This window comes from Medicago sativa, chromosome 7 (assembly GCF_051527215.1).
Source record: "Medicago sativa cultivar Bolivia chromosome 7, Bolivia_mono, whole genome shotgun sequence".
NCBI classification, from domain to species: Eukaryota; Viridiplantae; Streptophyta; class Magnoliopsida; order Fabales; family Fabaceae; genus Medicago; species Medicago sativa.
Window position 1 is genome coordinate 30,693,918 of NC_140755.1, and position 9,209 is coordinate 30,703,126.

The following is a 9,209-nucleotide window of genomic DNA, read 5'->3' on the forward strand; positions in this document are numbered from 1 at the left end:
TTATTTGGAAAGAGAGAAATAGGCGCATTTTCCAGCATAAGGAGGAACACTTGCGATCTTTAAGTGGAAAAGTTAAGCTTTAGTAATTTTGGTGCTTGAAATCAAAATATGTTACGTTCGATTTTGCATCCCATTTTTTGAGACTTAATCATATTCCTTGCTTAATTTTTGTAACTTAGCTTATTTTCTTTTTGTTGTTTCGATTTTCTTTTAATGTAACATTGTAATTTTATTAAGTCGTTTCTGATTTTGGAAGGACTTACTTCGGTTGGTAATTTATATATTTCATTTGACCTAATAAAAAAATAGAGGTAACAAATGGACAACGAGAGATTGAAAAAAAAAAGCACATTCCTATAATTTAGATAATGAATTTTCTAAATGTACCATAAATATCACTCTCTTAATGAATTTCTATATTTATGGACAATGGTAGCATACTATAATACAATTTATTTGATCGTAAATATAATAAAAAATCCAATGCATTTAGTTTACACTTGAACAAAATACATTTGACTTTATATATATTTAATACTTATATGAACGTTCTGAAGTCCTATAATTTAGTTAATGAATTTTTATGTAATATTAATATCAATCTATTAATGAATTTATATATTTATAGACAACTTTAGCATAATATAATATACTCCATCCGGTCACATTTATAAGTAAAGACCAACTTTTTAAATTTATTGAATAACTAATGTATCTGGTCTATGTAAAAATCAAATACATTTTTTTTTTTTAAGCCGAAAGAAAATTAAATAAAGAGAAAAGGAAGTACAAGCTGGGGGGACATGAACCTGACCCAGAAACCACAAGTACAAACCCAAACGGGTGATACAGCAAATCAAAACACAAGTCGTATAAAAAACAACTCTAAACAAAACTACCACGGACAATCCAGCACAACCACGCATGGATGCGAAACTGAATTGCAAAAAAACGCAGAGTGGATGTTCAAAGTATTAAAGTAGGCGTATGGATCGTCTGCCAACACAGAAACGATCCAAGGTCCAGCAGCTCCCTAAAACATTAGCAAGCGTTAACGCCCTTTCGGGCCAAACCAATCCAATCGCAGTCCAAAAAGAACAAACGTTGGAACAAAGTCCATCGGCGGTGCACGAAACAACGACAACGGAGAATGAAGTTCTTGAGGTACGACCAATGACAACTACCGTCAACACGATGTGTCTACGCACCTGGCCCTTTCGAGCCACATCAGATGAAGGTTGAATCCAGAAAGCATCCAACAGATCTCACCGATGAACAGAACTAATGAAACCTGATCTTAACTCTGGAAAGCCAGATTTAAGATTAACAGCAATCAGAGATCCAGAACAAACCACACCAGCTTCACAGCTTCCTCTTCCTGAGAACAAAACAAAAAAACGAAAAACAGAAAACACAGAACAGCGGCAACCACAAAAAAGCTCGGAGGACAGATCCGTAATGGCGGTGAGGATGATGAAACAACCTGAGGCACAAAACGAACATTCGCATAGCACCGGCGAACCACCGTCTCAACCACCGAACAGAGCTGAACATGGCGAGAAGGCCTGAAAATCCGCTGAAAGATCAGGCGCGGAGGAAAAGGGTGGTGCGGAGAAGAAAGACTCTCATCGCACCACCGCGTGCAAGGTCTACATCTTGCTGGTTTTGATTTGGATCGGAGGGGAAAAAGGTAAGGCGGTGGAGTGGTTTGTTTAGAGAGAAGGCAGAGAAAGGAAAGGGTAGAGAGACGGCGGAAAATTAAAAAAAGAACTTAAAAAGTTATTTTTATTTTTTGCTTATAAATATGACCGAAAGGAGTACATCATTTGGTTTTAAATATAAACAAAAGTTCAATGTATTTAATTCACATTTGAACAACATACATTTGACTTTTTACTTTTATGTATGTGTGTAAAAAGTCAAATGTATCTTGTTCAAATGTGAATTAAATGCATTGAACTTTTGTTTATATTTAAAATCAAATGATGTATCTTATATTATGATACGACCGCCTATAAATATATAAATTCATTAAGAAATTTATATTAATAGTCATACAGAAATTCATTAACTAAATTATAGGAATTCAAAAAGTTCATATAATATTAAATATATATAAAGTCAAATGTATTTTGGTCAAATGTAAACTAAATGCATTTAACTTTTGATATATTTCAGATCAAATAAAGTGTATTATATTATGCTACCAATGTCCATAAATATAGAAATTCATTAAGAGAACAGTGTTTATGGTACATCTAGAAAATTCATTACTTAAATTATAGGAATTTTCTTTTTTTGTTTAATCTCTCATTGTACATTTGTTACCTCTTTTTTTTATGAGGTCAAAATGAAATATATATACATATATATTACCAACCGAAGTAGGTCTTTTCAACACAAAATGTACCAGATACGGTTTAATAAAAGTACAAGGTTACATTACAAGAAAATTGAAATAACAAATTTTTATTTCAACCACCAAAATGACTGAAACTTAACTTTTTCACTTAAAGAGCACAAGTGTTCCTCCTTATGTTGGAAAATGCGGCTATTTCTTTCAATCCATTTTAAATCATGGTCCTATAGGCTACATTGGCATGTTAATCTTCTATGATCATCTCTTAGGTTGTATTAGATCTACCTTGACATTATAAAATTGTATTATTCATTATGCTACAACTATTTCTAGTAAATTCAACAATATATATTTTACTGAATCTTCTTTTACCTAATGTTGATTGGATCCGTCACTCCAATTTACACATTAGACAATTCTATATTTGTGCATAAGACTAAACATACATATTCTAATTTTCATCTCTCAAGGTTCCATTAAGTCATTTATCAATAATCAAAACTCTTTTGTAAAATCATTATTACTGTTACCAACTTCACTAGTTATATTTCAATAGCTTCAAAAGGATGTTAACTAAAGTTCTAATGCATTAACATCTACTAATATATATCTGTGCATAAATTCAACTATTGAGAAAATAACTCAACATATTGAAATTTAGTTCAATTCATGTAATCCACTATCAATCTTTAATATAGCTTCTAGTTTTAATTATAGCTTCTAGTTATAATTAAAGCGTATAAAAGGAAAACAATCTTAATTGATTCCCAAAAGCTTCGACAGTGTTATTCCTTCCACCTCCTCCAAGTTCTTGGTTCCCCTCCACGCTTTATTTTCCTTTTCCAAAACTTATTTTTCACTTGAATTCAAGACTCCGTGTACATCCATAAGATGATTGCTATTAAGATCCACAAATGTACAACAATAATAACAAAAGGGAAAACCGTTAGGGTTCTATCTAAAATTTGATTTTATAACAATTATTCTAACACCAAGATTTATCTTCGGCCCCTTTGTTGCTTAAACTAAGGCTTAAATTGAGAATCTCACCTTAATTCTGATGAATTCACAAGGATTGGTGAAAAAAGAGTGAGCTTCCGCAATTCTCAATCCTTCTTTATCCTTTGATTTGTTGGGAAATTTGAGTCCATAACAATTTATAACAGTACCTTTTAATACCAAGTTTCTACCTAGAACAATTCAATTCCACAACAATGTTAAAATACGAATTGGGGAAAAATGTTGGGGAATCGGTTTATAAGGTGAAAACGATGAGGGAAATATATCTTGTCTTACCTTTGTTCCTATTTACCCAACCAAAGAAACTTGATAAAATCAATCACATACAAGCTTGATTCAATGTAAAAATGGAGGATTTGAGGAGAATGATGATGTTAAGAAAAATTGATAAAAAGGAAAACCCCAAGTTTTTCTTGTGGCCAGAAATTGGGGAAGATGGGAGAGGAAATTGAAATGCTTATAATGGGTATCTTAAATGAGTGAGATAATAAAATTTAAGCATCTATGGTGCTTTCAAAAATAGTGAGTTTATTCTCTTTATCTTATCTTAGAACTTGAGAGAGAGAATCTCGGGATAAGTGGCCTTATGGAAAGTTTTTCAGGAAACATGCGAGTGAGAACCAAACACGCTGTAAAAATCCATGTAGTTTGTGGAGTCAGTCGATAGTACATAAAGTCATATGGGATAATACAATTCTCTTGATGAATTTTTATATTTATGGACATGAGAAGCGCTAGCAACACTCTCTTTTGAACACTCTCTATAATACTCACTCTCTTATTGGTTTAAATCATTGTGGGTCTTGATTTTCGAAATAGAAATCATACAAAGTGGTGGGACATACATTGATTTCATCCAATGAAAGAGTGAATGATAGAGAGAGTGTTGAAACGTGAGTGTTGATAGCATTCCTCGAATGGACATTGATAGCCTAATATAATATAGTTTATTTAATCTTAAATATTAGCAAAAGTTAAATGCATTTAATTCACATTTGAACAAAATACATTTGACTTTAGTTAATGAGTTTCTATATTATGTACTATTAATATCAATCTCTTAATGAATTTATATATTTACAGAGATTAGTAGCATAATAAAATATACTCCCTCCGGTCCTAAATATAAGCAAATTTCACTTTTTAGGTTCATTCAATTAATGATGTATGTGGTTCATATTATGGACCACATACATCATTAATTGAATGAATGTAAAAAGTCAAATTTGCTTATATTTAGGACCGGAGGGAGTACATCATTTGGTATTAAATATAACAAAAAGTTCAATGCATTTAATTCACATTTGAACAAAATACATTTGACTTTAGTTAATGAGTTTCTATATTATGTACTATTAATATCAATCTCTTAATGAATTTATATATTTATAGAGATCTGTAGCATAATATAATATACATCATTTGGTCTTAAATACTCCCTCCGTCTCACAATATTAGTCGTTTAAGGTTTGTGCACGATAATTAAGGAAATGATTAGTTGTGTTGATTTCAATGGTAAAATTAGTGGCATTTACTGAAATACCCTTATTAAATGTAGTTAGTGGAGTAGTTAAGTTGGATGAAATTCAATAAATAAGGGTATAATAGTGGAAAAACATAATAAATGCTGCATTGGTATTGTAAAGTGACAATTATTTTGAGAAAAATAAAAAATGCTAAAGAGACAATTATTGTGAGACGGAGGGAGTATAAACAAAAGTTCAATGCATTTAATTCATATTTAGATAAAATAAATTTTACTTTTTACTTTTACGTGTATGTCTATAATAGGTGATGCCTTTGTTACCCCATCATAATTTGAGATTAATTTACCCCTTAATGATATCAACCAATCAAAATGTAATATATATATATATATATATATATATATATATATATATATATATATATATATATATATATATATATATGCAACATTAAATGTTAAATAAAAGAGTTAATTTTTTCTATAAAAAAAAGAGTCAATTTTCATCTTAAGGTAACTTTTAATACTTTAATTTTTATTTAATTATATTTAGGTGTTCAAACCATGGTTAAACAACTACCAGGAAACACGATCAGATATGATTCCGTAAGCAATGTTGGTGATTGGATATGATTGTTGAATCAAGGTGATCTAGTATGAAAACCTAAATTGCAGAAACAAAAGAGATGCAATTGGAATGAAGGAGATACTTTTGGATTGGCATCGATGGCAATTGCAACAAGAAAGAAGAATAAAGTGATAATTGATCTGAATAAAAGATGAAGAAACTTTGGATTGAAATTTTAATTGACATAAGCCCTACAGTGTAAATTAATTAAAATTGAACATCTAAATATAATTAATTAAAAATTACAAGTACTAAGGGGGATGTATTGGATTAGGATTCTATGGGATTTTAAAAGACTTTTTAATTATGAAAAAGTCTTGTAGTATTCAATCAAGACTTTTTGCAACTTAAAAAAAGTCTTGTGGTATTCAATCAAGACTCTTTGTCATTTTAAAAAAGTCTTGAGGTATTCAATCAAGACTTTTCATCACTTAAAAAAAGTCTCATGGTATTCAAAATCATTCAAATTTCGAAGGATTGTTTAATAAATTGGATTTTGATGGATTTTGTGGGATTTTGTAGTGTAATTTTAACAAGAAAAAGTCTTTCATGAAAAGATGAGATTTCTTGGGATTGTTTTTCATTTAAAAGTTATTATCTCTTTCTTCTCCCTTCTCTATCTCTCTCTCCCCCCTCCCCCCCCCCCCCCCCCCCTCTCTCCTTTCTCTCTTCGTCTCTCTATCTCTCCATTCTCTCTCTCTCTCTCTCTCTCTCTCTCTCTCTCTCTCTCTCTCTCCCTCCCTCCCTCCCTCCCTCCCTCTCTCCTCTCTTCTCTCTCTCTCTCACCTCTCTTAGAAAAACTCAAACGACTTCTCTAATTTCAAACACAAAATGAGGGCTGACACAATATTTTTTTTTGAAAGATTTGTAAGGGCTGTCATAATATTAAATATGTACAATTGAATTTTGTGGGAATAACATTTTTAACAAATAAAAAATGTGTATGGAGAATAATGTGTTAAGAGTGTTTTTTAGTCCCTTAAAATCTTATAAAATCCATAAAATCCTTAAAATTTTAAAATCAATAGTAAAAGAATTTTTTATTGGTTTTATTTTTCTTTATTCAAACGCTAGAATTTATTTGTTCATTATTTTTATCATTCACACTTGTAAGTTTGTTCTTTTTTCCCCTAAAATTCATTGAATCCTTTAAAATTTTAAAATCCCATAAAATCCTTTGAAATCCTTAAAAGTCAGTGTGATAAATCCATTAAAATCTTGAGTGTATAAAGTCTTTTACATAAAAAGTCTTTTAAAATCTCACAGAATCAATACAATCTCACACAGTCTTTTAAAATCTTAAAGACTTTTTTTATTAAAATAGTCTTTTAAAATCCTAATCCAATACACCCCCCTAAAATTTACTCCTTAAAAAAAAGTACTAAAATTTACCTTAAGATTAAAATTGACTCTTTTTTTTTTTAAGAAAAAATTGATTCATTTATTTGACATTTAATGTTGCCTATGTATATTACATTTTGATTGATTGATATCATTAGGGGTATATTACCTCTAATCAAGAGGGGGTAATCTAGAGAAGAAAAAAAAAACCTATATATATATATAATACTTAGGGAAATGCTAACCGGTGCCCCCGGGACACTGGTTAAGGATATGAAAAAGGAAATTATATAGTAGTTAATGCATTGAAATTGTGTAATTAATTGATAATAAAGTCAAAAACAGTTTCCTTTTATGGTAATAATTCCCTTTTATGGTATACTTAACTAATGCCCCCGGGGCACCGGTTAGCAGGACCCTAATACTTATTTCAATTTTTTAAATTCTTATAATTTATTTTAAATGCTTTTACCATTATTACTACCCTCTTAATTTCTATATTTATGGATAGTGATAGCATAATTTAATATAATTTATTGGTCTAAAATATAATAAAAAATCAAATGCATTTAATTCACATTTGAACAAAATACATTTGACTTTTTAAATATAAGTTGTAGGACTTCTTAGCTTTTATCAACAACAAAAAACAAGTTAAAGGTCAAATGTATTTAGTTTAAATTTGGACCATACACATTTAACTTTTTTCTTATATTTAAGACGGTTTAATAACTCTTCAAACCTAGCTTTTATCAACAACAACAAAAAGTTAAAGGTCAAATGTATTTAGTTCAAATTTGAACCATATACATTTAACTTTTTTCTTATATTTAAGACGGTTTAATAACTTTTCACACCTAGCTTTTATCAACAATAACAAAAAGTTAAAGGTCAAATGTATTTAGTTCAAATTTGGGCCAAATACATTTAACTTTTTTTCTTAGATTTAAGGCTGCTTAATAACTTTTCATACCTAGCTTTTATTAACAACAATAAAAGTTAAAGGTCAAATGTATTTATTTTAAATTTGGAACAAGTACATTTAACTTTTTTATTATATTTAAGACTGCTTAACAACTCTTCATACAAATGAAATTATATCAATCCAACCGTTAAAATAATAGTATTTATTGATTATATGAAATATTGACTATTAATAAAATTTTAAAAATAATTGAAACCTATCAAGTAAATTCTATTCAGCACAAATACAAGTCAAATATTAGCTATAGGATCCTTTATTTGTCTACAAGATCCTTTATTTAACTACAAGATCCTTTATTTGTCCAGGGAGCGGTTTGGCTTTCCTCTTTACCTCCTCTTTTAGGCTCTGATTTCTTTAGAGAGAGATGTGGGCTTCCTAGTTACAGGTTTCCGTAACCTTGTTCTTTTCTGTTTTGTTTTTGCTGTTTCTTTTTTGTTTTTAAGGGTTTTGGCCTAGTCCCCCCTCTTTGTATACTCCCTCCGTCTCTAAATAATAATCGTTTAAGGTTTATGCACGGGTATTAAGGAAATGATTAATTGTGTTGATTTTGATGGAAAGAGTATCATTTACTAAAACATCCTTATTAATTGTAGTTAGTGGAGTAGTTAAGTTGGATGAAATTCAATAAATAAGGGTATAATAATGGAAAAAAATAATAAATGCTGCATTGGTATTCTAAAGTGACAATTATTTTGAGAAAAAGAAAAAATGATAAAGAGACAATTATTGTGAGACGGAGGGAGTATATTTTTTCCTTTGTTTAATATAGTTTTGAGGTTGGTGGCAGATGATGGAGGTTTCCCGGGATGCCAACCTAATTGGGATGTCGACGTTTCCTCTTGATGCTTGTCCAATCTCCCGATTCAGCTAAAAAAAACTACAAGATCCTTTATTTGTCAAAAAAAAAAAATTGTCAAAAAAACTACATGATCCTTTAGCTACCAATATCTATTGAATTCCCACTTTAGTCCCAAATTTTTTTTTTTGCAAGACCCAATATATTCCTCGAGAAAAATAAATCAAGAAAAGTTAGTCCCTACCCTCTTTATAATGTGTTTGATAGATGTAATAGAAAAGAAAGTGAAAATAATGGATTATTTAGTAATTTGTTATGAGATAAAATGAAATGAAATTATGATAGAAAGAAATTTATGCATGTTTGTAAAAAAAAATTAAATTTATGTATATATAAATTAAAATAAATTTATGTAAAAAAAATAACATAAATATCCTTACACAAAAACTAGATATGATAAAAATAAAATAAAATAAGCCTTTCATTACAATCAATGAAAATTACAAAAAGAAAATAAAGAAAATAAAAGTAGAAAATACATTTTATAACAATAATTTTTTAATAATAAGAAAACGAAAGAAATATCAATCAATT

General features: G+C 29.5%; 1 long non-coding RNA gene across 1 annotated transcript; it reads right to left on the reverse strand.

The window, feature by feature from the left end:
• Positions 1–2,906: 2,906 nt before the first annotated feature.
• LOC146905550 (uncharacterized) lies at positions 2,907–3,935 on the reverse strand. The gene is made up of 3 exons (XR_015019615.1): positions 3,656–3,935; positions 3,410–3,549; positions 2,907–3,257 (listed from the first exon to the last, which is right to left on the reverse strand). It is a non-coding gene; the product is annotated as an uncharacterized LOC146905550 (long non-coding RNA).
• Between the last annotated feature and the right edge of the window lie 5,274 nt (positions 3,936–9,209).